General features: G+C 46.7%; 1 protein-coding gene across 5 annotated transcripts in view; it reads left to right on the top strand.

Annotated features, from left to right (window-relative positions):
• Positions 1 to 21,969, top strand: part of RPS6KA2 (ribosomal protein S6 kinase A2) — a 328,366-nt gene that overhangs the window by 171,269 nt on the left and 135,128 nt on the right. The window lies entirely within an intron of this gene.

Here is a 21,969-nt window from a genome sequence, read left to right as displayed (position 1 = left end):
TGCCCTCGCCTCTGAGCGCGCAAGTACTCCGGTCCCCGCCGCGCCCTGGAGGAGGCTGCGGGTCTTGGGGCAGTCGCGAGCCTTTCCGATTGTCAGATGCACGGTCACCCTGCGACCCGTGTCAGGGAGCTAAAGTTGAGAACCTCTCCGATCTTCCTAAAACCGAATGTTATTGTCGGGACTTAGTAAATCCTTGGACGAGTCTTCGGATCCTCAGCGGAAACTAAGCTCTGCCCGCGTTGAATCTCTAACCAGTTTTGTTCCACGCTCTGTGCAGGATTTGGGGTAGTCACCCCGGGTGCCCACAGGGTGCTCTGGGTGGAGAGGGTTTCAGCCTGTGCCGTTCGGTGTGGCACCTCAGAAGTCCCAAGTACACAGCTTCCCCAGCCCCACCCTGGGCTGGTGTTGATCAGGTTTATTTTACAGAGACCAAAGCCACGCAGATACTACCGTGTAGTGTAGATTGTTCGTGAATTTGAAATCAGTGTAGAACTGACAAAAGGGAATTTTTTTTTTTTTTTTTTTTTTAGGGCAGCACCACAATCCACCTGGACTAGTCTGAAATGGTGCTCCATAGTAAAGTGCCTGATGCAATAGCCCTGTGCCTCTGGGTGTGATATGGATTCATTCTGAAACCCAGAGGACCCTTTTCTCCGGTCCTGCATCTTGTCATCTTAGGGTTTCCAAGTGGTCTGTGCACGGTTCTCTAATGTGTTTTGTATTTCAACAATCACATCTTATTCTTTGCATTCCAGTGTCCAAACTACATGGTTGAATATATAGATGACCAAACTGTGAAGCATGTTTAAGTGAAAAAAAGAGACATTGTGGGGGTTTTTTTTGGGGGGGGGCGGGTAGGGGGGTGGGTGGAGCTAGTGGACACAACCTAGAGATTTCTTTTGACATTGTCCTCGCCTTTGCCACAAGGCTGGCACCTATGGAGGTTTTGATGTGTTTGCTTCTAATGAAGTCACATCAGTGGGAACAATGTCACATTTTTCATCTTGGGTTTCTTTGTCCTGGCTGCCATGATATTAGATACAGGCATGGGTTCTGTAACAAGAGATCTTTAAGCGAAGCTCAGGAGTCGACATGAAAGCAACAGAGAAGTACTTGTTTTAAAAGTTTCTGTTATGAAATCACTAAATCAGAATTTTAAGGACTAGGTAGGATCTTTGTGACTGGTTTCCGCGGATAAAACATATCTTTCAAATACAACTATTCATTCAATAATTCAATAATGGAGGAGGGCTTCCTTTAAACCTCATGCTGACAGATGAAGCATAAGTTCATTGGGATAAGTCATCTTCCTGGATGTCAGGCTTTTAAAAAACACCAAAGTAGACAAGAATAGAAACTCAGAAGAGTATTTCCCTTCATACCTAAATGCCAAGTTTATTACACAGCTTCTTGTCTCCCTCCATTCGTGTCCTTGCCAAGGGGAGGCAGTGAACTCCGGTGTCGTTTAGGTAAAGGGGCCTAAACACTGGCCCTCCTGGATGTCAGGAGTCCTGTGGGCACGATACAGTTACCACTGGTGTTCTGGGCTGTGGAAGTGCCTCAAAAGAATACAATAGGAACCGAGTGGGGAGTGGGGACAGAGAAGTGATGTTGCTTCGGTGTGAAAATAAAATTTCTGTACACAAAAGAAAACTATAAATAAACCATCAGACATGCAGAAGGTCAAGCGGATGAGGAAGAAATGTATCCTGTCAGCACGTGATCAGTGAGCAGTTCGTGTGAGCCAGGTGCCCTGTCTGCAGGTGGACAGAAGTGCTGATAAAGATGCCCAGCGCTGATTCAGTGCTCCGGTCTCTGCAGACGCTCTCAGCAGCTGCTCATAGTTGATCCCTGTGAAAATCCAGGTAGACGTGTGTTACTGCCCTCATTGTACTGCTAGGGAGGAAAAACCATGAGAGCAAAACCTGAGAATCCTGCTGAAAACTTAACCAAATCATTCTGCAAGTGTTAACTGAGATCCTGCTGTGTGCACGCACAGCCCTGTTTTGGGCATTGTAGATCCAAAATACCCAGGACATAGTCATCCTGGCCTCATGGTGCCTCCGCCTGGTGGGGGATCTGTTGAGTGCTGACCTGTGCTTCAGTCCAGTAAATCCCATATTCCTGCCCGACTGCCTTCCAGTGTTCCCCAAAGGATCCTGTCTATTCAGTAGCTCAGTCGGTAAAGAATCTGCCTGCAGTGCAGGAGACCTGGGGTTGATTCTTGGGTTGGGAAGATCCTCTGGAGAAGGAAATGGCAACCCACTCCAGTATTCTTGCCTGGAGAATCCCATGGATAGGGGAGCCTGGTGAGCTATATTCCCTGGGGTTGCAGGAGTCGGACATGATTTAGTGACTAAATCACCACCACCATTCATTCATTCATTCATTCAGTTACAGATTAGAGACCAAGAACCACTCACCAAAAAATGTGAAATTTGAGAAGGAGGTTTGTCAGTTATTTGAGGTTGAGAAATAGGACGAATAAAGTACTTAACACAGATGTATATTTCCTCTGTTTGGACTAATGAAAAAAATAGCTCATTTTGTAAAAAAACTTATTTTTTAATTTTTTCAGTGAAATTTATATTTTAAAATAGACAGACTGAAAAGTTTGTTTTGTTTAAATTCAGTATCTAGTGATATTAACAGGAAAGTAACAGTAGTTATTATATTTGGAGATTGAAACAGTATCATCTTTATCAAAAAGTCTCCTGGGGAGAGACTTGGTGTTTCATACTTGCTTTTACATTTGACTTGACTTTTAGGTTTAGAACTCAGCATTTGGTAAACTCTAATGAACAGAGAAGCCAGGTTGCTTAATATAAGATTTGGAATCAGTTTATAAATTACAGCTTAAATGTTTTTAGAGTGTGTCAGCATTGTGCCAGCTGAGTTGGCTAAATCATTGACTGGCAAGGATGATTTTGGGGGCTTCTAAATGGAACTTGGAGATCTTGAATCTATTTCTGTGTGCATACCCTAGAAAGGCTTCAGGGCTCAGCATCTGCCAGACCCTCAACCCCAAGAAAGCTCTGATCTGAGGCCACTGGCAGCATTGCCTAAGAGCCACAGCACTTCTAGAAGGTGTGACTATTGCCTCGTCTAACTGTCCATTTTATAGTTGAGAAAATGGGGCCCAGGGAAGCAAAATGACTTGCTTGTGCTTCTAACGTGTTTGACAGGAAGTTCTTACTATGAGAGTGTGTGCTGTCTCTTATTAATTTTAGCCATTTCTGGTTGTGTGTTTTTTGGAGTTTACCATGGATTAGAAGATGCACAGATGAAGGCTATTTTCATTTTTTAAAAGAAAGCTACTCTAGGGGATATTTTTGGAATGTGCTCCATAACCTAAAATTATCCTAGAGAACCTTTTCTGGAAGTTGAGAGTTCTCGGTGGGCTTCGCAGTAGAGCCACTGAAATTAGAGTCTCACTTTTACCTCTCATAGCAGGGCAGTTCCTTCAACTCTCCCAGCCTCATTTTTCTCCTTTGTGAAATGGGGATGATGGTGACTCCTACCTCATGGGCTTTATATGATGATTCCGAGCTACTATACATAAAGGTTTAACATGGAGACTGGAAGATAAAATCAGTAATCAATCATTGTTAGCTATGGGTATTGATAAAGTATTTCCCAGGCTTGTTGATGTTTTTCGTATTGTTGAATGTCTACCGGTTCTGTCTGAACCTGAGATTGGACACCCCCCTCACCACCATCTCCCCCAGGGCCTACAGATCCTATGGCTTCTGCTGTGTCCTAGCCTGGTAATTAATTAATCGTTGAGATGCTGTCCTGAGCACCCTGGGGAAGGAAAGGCAGAGATCAGTTCTCGCAGACTGTATTCCAGCCTGATTCATTCGATAACAGTGGCCCCACTGGCTAAGATGGAGCTCCCGTCGTCTGGCTGGGATGCCGCTGTTCCTCGTCCTTATCTTGCCTGTCACCTGGGGTCCAGGAATGCATTACAGCGCAGGTCCTGAAGCCGAGGCACCCAGAGCTCAGGCGGGTTCTAGATCAGAAACCACCCTGCCATCGCTGCGCTGACCTAGCAGATCTTGGGGAAAGAAGCCTGCCCAGCACCCCTCAGTACCCTAGGAAACCTTCCAAGTGTGTGCAGAGCATGGTTCAGGGCTCGGTCAGGTTCAGAAAGGTTGGCCAGGAAACGTTCTGGAGAGAATACTGGGCTTTGATTAATGAAAAGGGGTATTGTTTACTCGGGGTAAGATTTATCTACCAGTTTGCTAAATGGATCAGTATTCAAGGTCGGTTCATTTAGGGAACACTTCTTTTGCTTGGGGTTAGCAAAGCCAGGAATTTGGTTCTCTTTGTCATTTCACCTGACTTTGACGTTTTTACTGAAAGACAGTTGGGGATGAATGAGAAGGACAAAAGGCAAGTCCTCTCCCTGGGGTGGGGCTTCGCAAGTGGAGCTAGTGGTAAAGCAGGAGACGTCAGAGAGGCAAGTGTGATCCCTGGGTCAGGAAGATCCTCTGGAGGAGGGCGTGGCAGCCCACTCCAGTGTTCTTGCCTGGAGAATCCCATGGACAGAGGAGCCCGGCAGGCTGCAGTCCGGAGGGTCCCACAGAGTCTGAAACGACTGAAGTGACTTAGCACGCACACACGCACTCCCTGGGGTATTGATAGTGGTAAACTCGAGTGGAGAAGAGCTTCATTCACTTATTTATTTGCTCAATTATCTACACATTCCATGTGCCCTGTGCTAAGCAGTTGAGAGATGAACCTCTGATCCCTGCCCTCAGTGAATGTAACATCTGGTGAGAGAGGCAAAGACACATGGAAACTGCTGTGTAGGGTGTAAGTCCTGTGAAATCACTGGCGTCTTTGGAGTTCAGTGGTCTAATTACATCAGTTGTCAATTTGTTCCCATTTCCATCGCTCACAGATAATCAATCATTATCCATGTGCACATATGGATACATTTTACTTACCCTTTTTAAAGGAAACCTGGTATCCTCATAAAGTAAAAGTTAAGGGACTGTTAGCAACTATAGCAATGTTGGCTCCATTCTGGGGGAAAAAAAAGAAAACTTCCTGGAAAGTTAAAGCATTCAAACTTATTCTTGATCCTTGATTGGTAAGCTCTTCTTGATATTGGGAGGTTTCCAGGAAAACCATTTGTAATTAAAATAATTGTCAGGTAGTTTCAGTAAATGCACCCAAAGAAATCCTATGTTAATCTTTGTTTTATTGGGCTTTTGGACAGCAGCAACAGCAGGTCAGTGGGACCACAGAAGTAGTCCATTTTCAGCCTCAGCATGTGCTTTGGCCTGTCCAGTCGGACAGGGACCCTATAGACGGTAACTTCCCAGGCTCCTCTTTTGATAGGATTTTCCAGGCAAGAATACTGGAGTGGAATGCCATTTCCTTCTCCAGAGGATCTTGTCTCCTGGGTCTCCTGCATTGCAGGCAGACTCCTTAACTGCTGAGCCATTGGGGAAGTCTGTTTTAGTGAATACTTAATTTGCTTATTGTTTTACTTATTTATGCTTTGTTCCATTTTGAAGACACTAGACTTAATTCCTTATTTGTGGTCAGCTTATCTTTGCAATTTCATTACACACTTTCTTTCCTTACATCCAGGAAAATACCCCCAAAGTATTGTTTCTTATTCAAAAATATGTGAAAAGACAACTAAAAATATTGAGATTTCACCCCTTAAAAAAAAATTGTTTGATTGAAGTATAGTTGGCTTGGGCTTCCCAGGGGGCTCAGCAGTAAAGAATTTGTCTGCCAAACAGGACATGAGGGTTCGATCCCTGGGGCAGGAAGCTCCCCTGGAGAAGGAAATGGCCAGTGTAATTGCCTGGAGAGTCCCATCGACAGAGGAGCCTGCAGGGCTATGGTCCATGGGGTCACAGAAGAGTCGGACACGACTCCGCGACTAAACAGTAATAGCTGGCTTACGGTGCTGTGTTAATTTCTCCTGTACAGCAGAGTGATTCAGCTATGCATATATGTATATATACACACACATTCATTTTCATATTCTTTTCCATTGTGGTTTATCTCAGGATATTGAATACAATTCCCCGTGCTTTACAGTCGGACCTTGTTTATCCACCCTGTATATAAGAGTTTGCGTGGCTCATCCATCCCTCCCCCGCTCTCCGCCCGCTTGGCGGTGGTTACGAGGCTGTTTCTGCGTCTGTGCGTCTGCTTTGTAGATTCACTCCTTTTTTTCCACCTCTTTGACCTATTCACTGAGCGTCCTCCACCACCCTGATGTAGCCAAGACTTGTGTGTTAGTCACTCAGCTGTGCCCACCTCTTTGTGACCCCATGGACTGTAGCCCACCAGGCTCCTCTGTCCATTGGATTCTCCAGGCAAGGATACTGGAAAGGGTTGCCATTTGGTCCTCCAGGGAAATCTTCCCGACCCAGGGATCGAAGCTGGGTCTCCTGCATTGCAGGTGGATGCTTTACAATCTGAGCTACTGGGGGAGCCCTCGCCAAGACTATTTCTGTATATTTTTCACGCATTTAGAAGTGCAGGAATGAAATAAAACACACTAAGCAAAAAACGGCATATCTGTCCACGTCAACTGCTTTGCCGATTACCCTGGATTGCATGCTGTTTCTTGCATGTCAGGTGGACAGTTTCTTAGATGAGCCAAGTTAATAAGTGGGTTGGAGGTGCTGGCACTCTGAGACAGGAGCTGGAGCAGGAGATAAAGAGTGATGTCCGCACAAGAGCCCAGGTGTGGACTAGTCCCTACAGGGCTCCAGTGGGCAGTGCCCTTTCAGATATGGGGAGACTGGGGGTGACCGTGCTCTGTGTGAGTCCAGCTGGGAACCAGTAGTTCAGCCAGAAAGGCTCTTCACCTTTGGTCCAAGCTTCCGTGTGTGTTAAGTAAGCAAGCCAGTGTAGCTAAAAGCATTCTCTAGCATGCACTGCTATTATTTCCAATGACGCTGGCTTGTGTTGTATTTTTCCCCCAGCAGCATCACATGTCAGCTGATGTATTTTCACTGGTAAAAGCTAGTAAATTAAACTCAAGTAGGAATTACCAGCAGATAGTCTGTAAAGCTACAGTGTGATTTAATCAAGCAAGCGGCTCAGATACATTCAGTATAAAATATTGTTCATCATATCTGACTTGCAGCGGTGTAGGAAGCCTTCCCTGCCAGTGAGTTGGCTCAGGAGCTGTCATGGTGGTGCAGGTGTAATTAAATCCCGGGAGCCTGCACCCCGGGGGTAGAGATGACTGTGGTGGCTGTGAGTCTGCTTCTCACAGTCTGATCACTGTGGCTGATCCCCAGGCCGGCAAGAGGCAGAGTCTGGAACCACGTGCCGACAAGAGCTCTCCCCCTTCAGACGTGAGCCCGGCTCTCCCAGCCCTTCTTTCCCGCTGGCCGGACCTTGGGCTTCTGTGTCGTCCTAGGTGGGCCCACCGCGCCTGGTTTCAGCAAGAATCCTGCTGTGTCGATTCAGAGAGGACCCTCGGCTAGCCTCAGTGTTTGACCACCCTTGGCCTGTGGTCCAGCTCCTCACCCCCACGACCCCAGGCAAGGTGTGGCGACCCTGACCCGCCTTCAGCTCAGTTTACAAAGAATTGCCCTGCCCCCACCGGCCACCCACCTGCCCCTGGGCTGCAGATCACCCCCCGCCCTCCTCTTTCGGGATGGGAGCTCCATCTCGGTCCCCTGCGGCAAACCCATGGCAGTGGTCCCTTGAATAACATCTTCCTCATTGTCTCTAGCAAGTGCCAGAATCATTTTTCTTGAGCAGTACCTGTTATTGTTAGAAATCTGCTTGTGTGCCTCGATATCTCTTAAAGGGGGTCCCAGGAACACCACTGATCAGACAGCCCTGACCTAGTCCAGCCAGCACACACTCGGTACCCGATCTTTTCCACAAGCTTTGGTTTGCCGGCTCCCAAGGCTGCCCTGATAGCTCAGTTGGTAAGGAATCTGCCTGTAATGCAGGAGACCCCCGGTTCAATTCATGGATTGGGAAGATCCACTGGAGAAGGGATAGGCTACCCACTCCAGTGTTCTTGGGCTTCCCTGGTGGCTCAGCTGATAAAGAATCTGCCTGCAAAGCAGGAGACCTAGGTTTGATCCCTGGGTTGGGAAAATCCCCTGGAGGAGGGATAGGCTACCCACTCCAGTATTCTGACCTGGAGAATTCCATGGACTGTATAGTCCCTGGGGTCACAAAGAGTGGACATGACTGAGTGAGCTTCACTTTCACTCCAAGGGTCTGCAGGCTGCCCCACCCTGAGAGCCCCAGGAGTCAGTTCCTGTGCCCTTCAGGGACAGGAGAGGGTGGCAGAGGTGACAGAGAGCCAGGCAGGGGTGCTGTCCCCTCGCCCCGATCCCCTCCCTGACCAGAGGTCCCCTGCTCCCCCCGCTGGCTGTGCTGGGTCTTGCCGGCCTGGGCATGTCCCTCTCCCTCCCGCTGTTGGCCGCACGGGTGGCGAGGCTGCCCTCCGGTTATTAAATGACCGGCAGGTTGGATGTGCCCGGTGAGGGAAGCGTCTGCCCTTGGGCTCTGTGGCGTTGCCCACAGCTGGCTGTGATGGACCCCGTCTGGAAGGGGGTCAGTGTGTCGTTGTGGGGAGGAGAGGTTGTCCTCCTGAGCCAGCCTCTCCTCCCTGCCCTTCTGAGGACTTGCCCGCTTCCAGTCAGCCCTGTCCCCACGAAGCCTGCTTCCCTGGGCCGAGCTGCGCGAGGCTGCTGGCAGCAACGCTCTCGGCCCGGTCGCTGTCATTTTAAACGTAATTCAGGGAAGTAGCGGCTCTGGCAGAGCAGAGAGGCTCCCACCATTCCTGGCGTCAGCTCGCTAGCGTGGGGCTCAGGAGCCAGTGGAGATGGTCTGACTTCTCAGGAACAAGAACTGTTTTTTATTTTGGCTCTTCTGCCCTCCTGTATTAAATTAGGGAGATTCAAAGACACAGATCAGAGGACTTCCTGGTGGGCCACTGGGTAAGACTCCCCGCTTCCACTGCAGGGGACTCGGGTTCGATCCCTGGAGTGGGAACTTGAGATCCCACATGCCACTTGGCGTGACCGAAAGAAAACCCACACGTTAGAGGAGGATTGGTCGGCTTGGGTGTCTGCAGTCAGCGTGAGCCGTGACATTCTCTGTGTTGGGACACCCGGCCACACTGTCTGCCCAGAGGCAGCTTTTACTTGTTAAAACGCGCGGTTATTAAAACATATGGCTGTTAAAATGTGCGGTGGAATCTTTAAGGAACAGGGATGGAGGGATTTTACTTTGAAAGACTCCCTTTTGGAGTAGTTGTGTTCGAAATGCGCTAGTGACTATTGAGCAGATTGCTCGGTCAGGTCTCAGTTTTAACACTTTTGGCCCAGGATAGTTGCAAAGTTTCTGCAGCTAAGATTAGATACATCGTTTCAAATATATGTTTTACATCCAAAGGACAGTGTGGACGATCTCTAAGAATGGAAAACGGAGAAAGCTTCTTATTGTGAGCCGTGAGTAGAACATGCACTGGGGAGGGCGCTCTGTGGACAGCTTGCACAGGAAGGGGGCGTGTGGGAGGGGGGCACCTGCTGGGAGGAGGCTGAGGGGCCAGGTGGGGCGGGCAGGCGAGCGTCCGCACGGCCAGTGTGGGAAGGGGCCAATCGCGGAGACACTGTTGCTGTATGCCTTGCTGCTCTGTTTGGTTGACTTTGAAGATTAAGTAAAGGAAAAAAAAAAAAAAAAACCAGATAAAGCAGAAAAGAACACATTTTTAGAACATCCTTGGCTTCTGGCTTTCTGCTTTAGTTTGCAGCTCAGGAAGAGGGCAGGTGGGCTGCCGGAATAAGGGAGCGATGCTTGCTACCTGCCTTCATCCCAGAGAACCCCGAGAAACAGCGTGAGGCTGGGCGTGACTTTTGTGTTTCTAGATCTCAGCAGAGAGAACACATGGATTTGGATGTGTGAGGCACTCAAGACTTTGCAGAATTCACTCCAACAGAGATGTGAATAAAAACGCTGAGGCTGGCGGGCCGTGCTGAAGCCGGTCTGCGGAGGCTGGGCGTGCCCTCGGCTGGGCACTCAGACCCCCGCCGGAGGGCTCCCTCAGCACGTCGCTGTGTTTCCTTTGACTCGACGTTGCGGTTGACGACCACGGAATGCCAACAATCGGCGTAAGAAAGTGACAGTGATTTGTCGAAACGAACCAACTGCGTTCGTGCGCGCGGGAGGGGGAGGAGGGGCGCATCTGAGAGCTCCCCACGCAGTGGTGGGGCGACTCAGCAGGGGTGGGGCGACTCAGCAGGGGTGACGGACATTTGCCCAGAGCATCTCGGGAGTCTGGGAGCTTAGCAGAGGCCTCTCATCTGCTCTGGGATCCACGTCCCTCCTCCCGGCCCCGCCCCCAGCCTGCTCCATCTGCAGTCGGTCCTCCCTCCAGTCCTTCCCTCCTGTGCCGTCGGCCACGCTCTCCCACCCCCGCCCGGGCCCAGCCTCCCCCAGGGAAGCTGACCCGTGGCTGGGATTCAGGACCAGCACTTTCTCGCGAGGACTCTGTCCCTGGAGAGCTTGCGTTTGGTCAGGGACAGCCTGTGGGAGCCAGGGAAAGGAGTCATTGCCGTGTGATGGAGGGTGGCATGGAGCGCGCTGCCCAAGTGCCAGTCTGCAGCGGTGGTCCCTGCTCAGAGCCACGCCCCATCTCAAGAGGAGGGTGCTGGATGGACAAGCCATGAGCAGAGCCCCTCCCTGTGGTTTGGGGTCTGCCTCCCATTCCTGAGGAGTTCTCGGTTTCGGGAAAGTTCACCGGATCACCGAGGCTCCTGCAGGGTCAGCAGGGCCTGGGGAAATGGTGCTCCCTCGGCTGGTAGGGAGACCCCCCATCCCCTCTGATGGCGTCCTCCAGGTGGGCCCCGCTCTGTGCGAGCTCTGGGCCTCCCGGCTGTGCGTGAGTTTGCATAAAACCTTGAACCCACTTGTGTCTCATCTGGGACCCATGGAAGTGTGCTCTGGGGGCTCTGTGTCCAGGAACAGCCAAGAGTGGCTGTCAGGACCACTGTCCTGCTGTGTCCCACACATGTGTTCTCTGTGGCCCGCATCTCCTGCGACACATTGAAGTCCATGGAGGTCTTTTTGGAAGGTCTCTGTTAGGTATTGGGCTTCCTCAGTGGATCGAGAGAATCCGCCTGCCAATGCAGGAGATGCCGGTTCCATCCCTGAGTTGGGAAGATCCCCTGGAGAAGGGAATGGCTGCCCGTATTCTTGCCTGGAGAATCCTGTGGACGGAGGAGCCTGGTGGGCTACAGTCCCTGGGGTTGCAAGAGTCAGACATGACTGACCAATTAAAACAACAAACAACAAAACAGTCTCGGGTATTAACTGAACGTTCACCATGTGCCTAGAAATGATCTGTAGGACTTGGGCTCAGAGGGTTTAAATGTAGGAAAAAATGGCCGTGACCTGAGATGAATAATGTGGGGAAGGTTAAAACCACTCAGAAAACACGGCAAAGCCACACATCTGCTTGAGGAGGACCCGAACTGTCGGGCCTTCCGCTGCAGGTCCAGCTTACGAACCGTCGGTCAGCTGCCTGGCGCTTCAGAATCTTCCACAGGCAAAGCGTCTAATCTGCATTTGCGGTGTAGCTGGTAGAGTGTCATCTGCAGTAAAAAGTATGGAAAAGCCGAACGTTGTCATCACTTAAAATTTCTTAAAGCAGTAAAATGTCTTAAAAGGGTTGAGAAACTGCCAACATTTTAAAAGCAAATTCAGAAATTTCAAAATGTTTTAATGCTAGCAATTTTTAAAAACTAAAACGATGAAAGTTGAATGGGCTTTTATTTAAAAGCCAGTACTTACCTAGGAATAGGTTTAATTCCAGGGAGGTGGCTTGAGTGATGTCTTAAAGCCATTTCTAGTCCCATTTGAAGGCTTTTGAACTCCGAGTGTGGTTGTGATACACCATTCCACTTCAGAGCCTACACGTCCTCTGTCTGACTCAGGACAAGCGGGTTGCCCTCCTCTTCCCTCCCTTCTCAGGAGCAGCATGGTTCTCTGAAGGAATCCCTCTGTGCTTCTGACCTCTGGCACCTTTCTCAGGGGCACAGCGGCCGGCTGGGTTGGCTGGGTGCTCCCCACCCGAGCCCCACACCTGGGCTCGAAGTCCGTGGAGCTCATGCCTGCACTGCTGTTGAAAGACCACCACTTGAGGGCCCCAGCCCTCCTGTACCTGGTGGGCCCGATCCCTGGGCTCACCTTCCCCCCGCACCTTTCCCCCCAGGGGGACATCCCTGACCACTGGTGGGGTCTGATGCATTTTGGAAACTCTTTAAAGCATTATGGAAATGTAGGACTTCCCTGGTGGCTCAGAAAGTAAAAAATCTGCCTGCAATGCAGGAGACCCGGGTTTGATCCCTGGGTCGGTAAGATCCCTTGGAGGAGGGCATGGTAACCCTCTCCAGTATTCTTGCCTTGAGAATCCCATGGACAGAGGAGCCTGGCAGGCTGCAGTCCATGGGGTCGCACAGTCTGACACGACCTGGGGACTGAACAAGCGTATTGTCATTCACGCGACAGTGGAAATGCTTGTGAGGAGCCCGCAAGACTGACTTCCTAGTTTTCAGTGTCTATGAGGACAGACTCCAGAATGGAAATTGCAAGGCTCTGTTTTGCTTCCCTGAATCCTTTGTAACCAACATAATCTATGAATCTCACTCTTCTACGGTATTATGTCAGCTTCAGCAGCTCACCTTTGAGCTTGAAAGGCATGGCTATCTGTGGCTACCCTTCACGGGCATTTCATGTTTCCAGATACACATCTGTCACTGCGAGAGTGACGGGGGTCTCACTCCCAGAGCTTCTCCACCTGGGAGGAAAACGGCAGAGACAAAACCAGGGTTGAAGTGACTATTATTTTTCCAGCCAGCAGGTCTTTCTTGCATTTTATAAGTTTTAAGGTGAAGGCGCCTGAACTATTTGAAAACTAAACAACACGAGTTTCCTTTCTCAGCAAAGACCAGTGTGAAATACTCACTTTGACACTCTGGAGATTAAAATGATCAGATCTCTATAAATATTTAAGTTTATATGTACATGTGTTTTAACTATGTGTGTGTGTGTGTGTGTGTGTGCACACACTACATGTGATGGTTTCCTGGCCATGGTGATTAGCTCAGAGTGGAGCATGTGGTCTAAGACAGTCAAAATGGATTGTAACTTGGGACCTTTGTTATTGGCTCTGGAGGAACAAGGAGGCATGGAGCCTGGCAGCTTTCTGAGAGCAGGAGGTTACCCATTCTACAGGGGAACCGACACACAGAACCATAGAGAAATGAGGTTGAGCCTTGATCAGCCCATGCCTGAAGTCCTCACTGCCTTAGAATGTTTTGGTTATGTGATCCAACCAGTTTCCCTTATTGTTTAAGCCAGTTTGATTTGGGGTTTTTTTAATGCAAGTAAAACCTGACATACTTATATCTAATTAACTATTTACTAGAATCCTAAAATAAGTATAATTATATCCTTTTCATAGATGAAGAAACTATTAAAAAGCTAAAGGGTTTCAGACCCAGAGAGCTGGCCATCCCATTAAAACACAGTGCTGTTGATTTTTATAATTACACAGGAGGGGTGTCTCCTCCATCTCGCTTTCCCTCCCTGCTCGCTTTGTGTGCCACAGAGGCAAAGCTTCTGGCGAGAGCCGAAGGAAGCTGGCAAGCACAGGTGAGGCGGAGAGACCCCAGGGGCAGTTACAGCCTATCGGCATCTCTGAAGCAGGCAGCGGCTGGATCCGGCCGACGCTCTTATGGCTGTTCGTCCATTTGGATGAAGGGATATATGCAGTGTATCCAACAGTTTTGCAAATGTTGATAGAATTCTGCCAAATGGCTACTTGTAAAGAATAGGGATGTGTCTTAATAGGCTATTAAGGGCATGTCTTAATAGGATTATAATGTATATTATTTGGAAAATATAATAATACCTTTAAATTTATGTTTCAAAACATAGTAGAAACATTTTTTTCAGGTTTTCCAGTTTAACTGAGATGGGAAGTGAAGAAAATTACTTTTTTATTCATTTAAAACCTTGATGCATTTTTAAAGGTTTATTTCATTGACGTATAGTTGATTTACAATGTTGTTCATTTCTGCTGTTCAGCAAAGTGATTTGATTGTCCGTATATGTGTCTACTTTCTTTTTCATATTTTTCTCCATTATGGTTTATCACGGGATATTGAATATAGTTCTTGGTGCGAAAAACTGAACTACATTATGTTCGCAGTCGTTCCTTCGGTGTGTTTGGTGAGTCTAAAAACCCTTTTGTTCCTTTTCTGTCTACTTTTATTTCTCAAAAGTCTCCAGTCTAAAATCTAGACTATGTAAATAATAATTTAAATAAATAGGGTTTCAAAACAAGAAAGCAGTGGGTATTGACTCTAGAAAGAGTATTCTATTTATTGTACTTAGCTCCCTACTTCGTAAATTTATCCAGCATTATAATTTTATGTAAAAACGAATATGCGTATATTCATTTTATAGAATGCGTTTTGTGAAAACATTGTAACGTTGTTTTCTTTGCATTATTTTTCTCACACTTTTGTGCCCGAATCTCTGCCAGCAGTCCCTGTTGACTGCAGTGATCGTGTTTTGATAAATTACTGGAAGGAATTTGTCACATAAGCAAAAGACTATAAAACTACGATACGCCTGGTAAGACTCCTGAGCGAGCAGCCGTTTCTACCTGGAAGTATCCAGACTTTGTCCTCAAAGCATGTCTACGTGTTTGGCGTCACGGGTCATGTAATGTGATTGCCTCAGATTTCATCTGCTTCACCCGTCATGAGTTCGTTCCTTTAAATTGTGTCCTTGATTTTTGCTTACAGGTGATGGGCAGAACTCAGGAAACTCACGTTAATTTTCTGTTCCTTGTTCTGCCACCGCTCTTTGTGTTGGTTTGATTATCTTTCCATTCACAGGGACGAGAGAGAGCTTTCTGCATTGACTTCCGTGGTGATGTCATGCTTAATTGGAGAAAAATGACTTGCTTTCATACATTTATTAAATAATAAGCCACACTCTGTAGTAAATGCCTTCATGCTCCCAGAGCCATTTCAGAATACCTTTTTCGTGTATATTTACCAGTATTTCTATCTCTAGCAAGCTCGTGCGTGTGTGTGCTCAGCCACATCAGTTGTGTCCGACTCTCTGTGACCCCACGAGCCCATCAAGCTCGTCTGTCCATGGGATTCTCCAGGCAAGAGTACTGGAGTGGGTTGTCATCCCCTTCTCAGGGGATCTTCTTGACCCAGGGATCGAACTCGCGTCTGCCTTCATCTCTTGCATTGCAGGTGGATTTTTTACCCCCCTGAGCCACCTGGGAAGCCCCTCTACAAAGCTACTTGGTAGCAAAATATATTGTGTTGAAATAAATAGCAAGAGATATAAAGAGGAGATGGGAGTACAGAAATAAATTGAAAACAAGAATAAGAAGAGCGAGTGATTCAAAGCTAATAAATGTCCTTTATCTTGAAATAGGGCAGACAGGCATTTTCTGATTACATGAATATTCCAGTTTGTTAATTCCCCATTTCCAAATAAGTACAGATTAATAAAATATGCTGCTGTACTCAGTTGCTCAATCGTGTCCAGCTCTTTGTGCCCCATGGACTGTAGCCCACCAGGCTCCTTTGTCCATGGGATTTTTCAGGCAAGAGTACCAGAGTGGGTTGCCATGCCCTCTTCCAAGGGACCTTCTCAACCCAGGGATCAGACGCGTGTCACCTGTGCCTCCTGTATTGCAGGAGGATTCTTTACCTGCTGAGCCATTAGGGAAGCCCCCGGTTAACAAAATACACTTGACACTAAAGCTTTTCTAAATAAAATTAAGCTTTTGATAATTCAGAATATACAGTGTTTTCATATTTCTAGTTCAGTATAAAAATCCAACCTTGTGGTTCAGCACCATAGCTATAGCAATATTATATCATAGAAAAATGATGGAATCATTTAATGTAACGGGTCCTGTCTCTCAGTTCTGTTCAGTCACTCATTCATGTCAAACTCTTTGCAACCCCATGGACTGCAGAACACCAGGCCTCCCTGTCCATCACCAACTTCCAGAGCTTGCTCAAACTCATGTGCATCGAGTCAGTGATGCCATCCAACCATCTCATCCTCTGTCGTCCCCTTCTCCTGCCTTCAATCTTTCCCAGCATCAGGGTCTTTTCCAATGAGTCAGTTCTTCACATCAGGTGGCCATAGTATTGGGGCTTCAGCTTCAGCATCAGTCCTTCCAATGAATATTCAGGACTGATGTCCTTTAGGATTGACTGGTTTGTCCTCCTTGCAGTCCAGGGGACTCTAAAGAGCCTTCTCCAGCACTGCAGTTCAAAAGCAGCAATTCTTCAGCGCTCAGCTTTCTTTATAGTCCAACTCTCACATCCATACATGACTACTGGAAAAACCATTGCTTTGACTAGATGGACCTTTGTCGGCAAAGTAATGTCTCTGGTTTTTAATATGCTGTCTAGGTTGGTCATAGCTTTTCTTCCAAGGAGCAAGCATCTTTTAATTTTATGGCTGCAGTCACCATCTGCAGAGATTTTGGAGCCCCCAAAAATAAAGTCTGTCACTGTTTCCATTGTTTTACTTTCATCAAGAGGCTCTTTAGTTCTTCGCTTTCCACCATAAGGGTGGTGTTATCTGCATATCTGAGGTTATTGATAATTCTCCCAGCAACCTTGATTCCAGCTTGTGCTTCATTCAGTTTATAGTAACCCTGAAAGTAAACCCAAATCAAGGTCTGTCCATGTGTCTCTTACACAGGCACCCTATTTCAAACATCTCATGCCGAGCTGCAGTATGTGAAACAGATTTTGCAGAAGAGCCAGTTTGCTTGCGAGAGGATGAGAGGGTCTCCCTGTGGCCTTCCTGTCCCCTGTGGGTCTTGACCAGATCACAGGACCCCAGGATCCCAGAGAACCCCAGTTTGAAAGCCAAATTACTCTAGAAAAAAGACTAAGTAACACCTTCGTTATCTTTATCTACAGGTTAATCCTCCAGGCAAGTTGACAAACCCCCCTCTTCTCTTCCCTCAGCAGAGATGAGGTTGAATTTGGGCTGACCCTACCGTCAGTATATATTCCGGAACTTATGCTTCAGAGTAAATCTCCAACCAATCTTAAATTGTTTAGTTATTCATGGTTAGTTCATTTTTCTCTTTCGTAAGAGTTCTGTTTTTAAACCAGATCCTTAGCTTCCTGGTTGTTTGGATCTGGGAATAAACATGACTCTGTATCCAACTGTGTATCAGCTGTGGAAGATACAGAGCAAACACCTACAGCCCAGAGCCCCCGAGACTGAAAAAGCCTTTGCTCCTAGAACAGGGCTGGAAAGAGAGTTGGGAGCTTTCTGAGCCATTCGCAGGGAGAAGTCATCAGGCGCTGTTACCACGCTCTGCAGAGTTGCGTCTATCTGCGCCATATCCGGGGAGGTTGCTTTCACATGCCTTGTAGGTCCAAACGGTAGCAAAAATGGTATAGTTTCCCCAGGACTCAAAAGTGACTCTGGATTTTGTCTCCCTCACAGACAGAAATAATCCTGAAGCCTATAACTAAAATCTACAGGTATTTTTTTTCTTCCATACACTGCTGCTGCTGCTGCTGCTGCTAAGTTGCTTCAGTTGTGTCCGACTCTGTACGACCCCAGAGACGGCAGCCCATCAGGCTCCCCCATCCCTGGGATTCTGATAGATTGTTAAATTAGACGTGAAGATGTTGAGCCAAACGTTTTTCTGTTTTTGTGGTACCAAATTGAGTTCAGTTTACATGGGTATAGGGATACTGGTTAGCAATGCAGTTCAAGTTATCCAACTTCTAAGTCCTGTGTGCTTGCTTTGTACCTTTGCTAAAGGAGCATTGTTTATGCCCCCAGAAACTTCATTTCCAGTATGTGTTAAATGCCCATCCTAAATTCTCTTGCGTTGTCCAGAAGCAAATATCCTGGACGATTGTCTGTCATACATTCTGCTAGTGTCTTTGCGGGGGTCGGGCGGAGGGGTGTCTTTGAAAAATTCCAAAATTTCCCTGACAACTGACACAGAATTAAAATCAGACACATGAGAAGCATGTACGCTGCTTCATTATTTAAATTACATTTTCATGAAAAGCACCAAGAAAGTTCTTTGAATCACCTGTGTGAGTAGCTGTTTTGTCCTAAGTTCCCTTGAATATTATGACTTTTTTTCTTGTTTTTTCAGAGTTTTATGAGATCTAGTTCACATACCATTCAGTTCACCCCCTCACAGAACACAGGGAGTGCCGGGGTTTTTAGTGTATTCACAGAGCTGTATGACCACTCCCACAATCTAGACCTTTCATCACCCCAAAAAGAAACCCATTTCCTGTGACCCTCCATTTCTCTATCCATTGCCCCCACAACAGCCTGAGTTAATGGCTAATCACTTTTAGTCATTATAGCTTGGTCTGTTCTGCACATTTTTTATAAATGGAGTCACAGAATACAAGATGCTTTGTGACTGCCTTCATTCATTTATCATAATGTGTTCATGTTCATCTGTGTTGTAGCAGATATTTCTCTTAATCACCAGATACTCTATTGCACGGACATAGCACATATTATTATCCATGGATCAGCTGACAGACATTTAGGTGGTCTCTTGGTTCAATTCAGTTCAATTGCTCAGTCGTGTCTGACTCTTTGCAACCCCATGGACCGCAGCACGCCAGGCTTCCCTGTCCACCACCAACTCCCACAGCTTGCTTAAACTCATGTCCATCGAGTCGATGATGGCATCCAACCATCTTATCCTCTGTCATCTCCTTCTCCTCCTGCCTTCAATCTTTCCCAGCATCAGGGTCTTTTCCAAGGTGTTAGTTCTTTGCATCAGGTGGCCAAAGTATTGGAGTTTCAGCTTCAGTATCAGTCTTTCCAATAAATATTCAGGACTGATTTCCTTTAGAATTGACTGGTTTGACCTCTTTGCAGTCCAAGGGACTCTCTAGAGTCTTCTCCAACACCACAGTTCAAAAGCATCAATTCTTCGGGGCTCAGCTTTCTTTATGGTCTAACTCTCACATCAATACATGACCACTGGAAAAACCATAGCTTTGACTAGATGGACCTTTGTCTGCAAAGTAATTTCTCTGCTTTTCAATATGCTTTCTAGGTTAGTCATAGCTTTTCTTCCAAGGAGCAAACGTCTTTTAATTTCATGGCTACAGTCACCGTCTGCAGTGATTTTGGGACCTCCCAAAATAAAGTCTGTCACTGTTTCCATTGTTTCCCATCTATTTGCCATGAAGTGATAGGACCAGATGCCATGAACTTAGTTTTTTGAATGTTGAGTTTTAAGCCAATTTTTTCACTCTCCTCTTTCACTTTCATCAAGAGGCTCTTTAGTTCTTCACTTTCTGCCATAAAGGTGATGTCATCTGTGTATCTGAGGTTATTGATATTTCTCCCAGCAATCTTGATTCCAGCTTGTGCTTCATCCAGCCCAGGGTTTCTCATGATGTACTCTGCATATAAGTTAAATAAGCAGGGTGACAATATACAGCCTTGATGTACTCCTTTCCCAATTTGGAACCAGCCTGTTGTTCCATGTCTGGTTCCAATTATTGCTTCTTGTCCTGCATACAGATTTCTCAGGAGGCAGGTCAGGTGGTCTGGTATTCCCATCTCTTGAAGAATTTTTCCACAGTTTTTTGTGATCCACAGTCAGAGGCTTTGGTGTGGGTGGTCTCTGCTTTTTGACTATTGTGACTGATGCTGCTGTGAACCTTTGTGAACAGGGTTTTGTGTGGATATGTTTTCATTTCTCTTGGGTAGATACCTAGGACTGAAATTGCTGGATCACAAGGTAACACTATGTTTAAGTTTTTGAGAAACTTCCAGACTATTTTCCAAAGTGGCTGCAGATTTTACATTCCCACCAGCAGAGACCAAGGGGTGCAATTTCTCAACAAGACTTGCTGCTGCTCCAGAGTCATCCGAGAGGGTGTGGAGCCATCCTACGGGGTGTGAAGTCATGTCTGTCTCACTGCGCTTTGGGCTGTTTCCTGACTAGCGGTACTGGACACCTTTACATGTGTTTATTGGCCATATCTTCCTCAGAGAAATCCCTATTCAGGTCATTTGTCATTTTTTTAATATTACGTGATTGTTTAAATTATCGAGTTGTGAGCGTTATTTATATGCTCTGAATACAAGCCACCTACCAGATAGATCATTTGCAGGTACTTCCCCTATTTTCTTGGTTGTCTTTTCATTTTCTTGATGGTATCATTTGCGGCACAAATGCGGTGACCTCTGTCCACCCTGCCATCCTACCGTGACTTGTGGTCGCTCTGAAGACCCTTTCCAGCCCTGCTTGGACACCCAGATTCCGGGGGGGCGTGTCTGGGCTATGTCTCTGCAGAGTGGAAGTCCCAGGGTCACTTGCTTTTCTCGTGTAATAGAGCCAGGAAGGCAGGGGTTTTCCCACTGTGAACAGGCAGGCATGTTTCAAAGGAATCCATTTTAACTTCCTACAAGCATTCGGACCTATGGGTCTCAATATAAATAAGGTACAGTTGGTTGAAATCTAATCTATTTAAATAATCTTCTACCGGGGCCACCATCTTATTTTCTAATGGGCAGGAATTGCTGAAACCATACCTCCGGGCTGTAGCTCTAACAGAAAGGACTGAAGAATCTCGCGTGTGGAGCCCCCACGCTCCCCTTCATGAGGTAGCCTTGCACTGGAGTTTGCTTCCTGTGAACACTCACCGAGGTTTTACACCTGCGGTAGGAATCAGGACCCAGAGTCCACTAATCTGATAACAGGTGGTGATTTTGTGCCTTAGGCTAAATTCGAATCAGCCTGCAAAGTAAAAAAGGTTTTTTATTTGGGTTGTCATGTTTTGGGCAAGATAGAACCTTTATATCTCAAGCATTGATCTCATATTTTCATTTCAGGCCTTATTACCACAGAAAGCAATCTTTGAGTTTGCTCTTTTCAATAAAATGTGTATGCTATTTTTATGTTACCTTTGGAACATCGCAGCTGAATACATAATAGGGAAAATGTACGGGTGTTCCTGAGTACATTTCTGTCTAAAACAGCTACCCCCACAGCCTTTTCACAGTTAGAATCAGAGCCTGTATGTTCATTTGTTCCTATAATGTCATATCAAATTTTAAGTGCCTAGAGAGAAAGCATGATATTTTAAAATTTAAATAGGACTATCTACTAGAAACTTACAAAGATAAATTCTGATATCTTAATTGGATTAAGCCTCAACAAACAAATTTTAATTCCAAGCGAGAAATTTAGGAACTTGTATTTCATCTCATTTTTTAGGATAAGTGATGACCCAAGGGTTGCCTTTTAGGGCTTCCCTGGTAGCTCAGCTGGTAAAGAATCCGCCTACAATGCAGGAGACCCTGTTTCAATTCCTGGATGGGGAAGATTTGCTGGAGAAGAGATAGGTTACCCACATGAGTATTCTTGGGCTTCCCTGGTGGCTCAGCTGGTAAAGAATCTGCCTGCAATGCAGGAGACCTGAGTTCAGTCCCTGCATTGGGAAGATCCCCTGGAGAAAGGAACAGCTACCCATTCCAGTTTTCTGGCCTAGAGAATTCCATGGACTACAGTCCATGGAGTCACAAAGCGTCAGACACAACTGAGCAACTTTCACTTCACTTCACTTCAATCTCATTAAGGAGAAAAGAGTAATATTCTTGCATTAATTATGAATGCTGTAAGATTTTGTCGCATGCGTGGCATAAATTACAGAGTATGTAATTTATCTCATCCATCCACTGTGAGACCAGGTGGCCTTCCAAGAAAGCAAAGTCTCTGAGGGTGGAGCGCATCATTGCCGTAACAAACGTGTTTTGACCCCTCCCGCAGCCCTTGGGACCCAGAACCCAGGCAGAGGACTTGGTGGCAAGTTGTAAATCTGAAGATATCTGGCCAGAATCTTTGGAGACAGTCTGACCGGAGGTGGTTCTGGGAGAGGT

The sequence above is a fragment of the Bos grunniens genome, chromosome 9, assembly GCF_055505025.1.
Source record: "Bos grunniens cultivar Pamir isolate PY7600 chromosome 9, Bosgru_T2T1.0, whole genome shotgun sequence".
Taxonomy (NCBI): Eukaryota; Metazoa; Chordata; class Mammalia; order Artiodactyla; family Bovidae; genus Bos; species Bos grunniens.
Note: the sequence above shows the minus strand (reverse complement) of the source record. Positions and strands in the feature narration are given on the sequence as shown.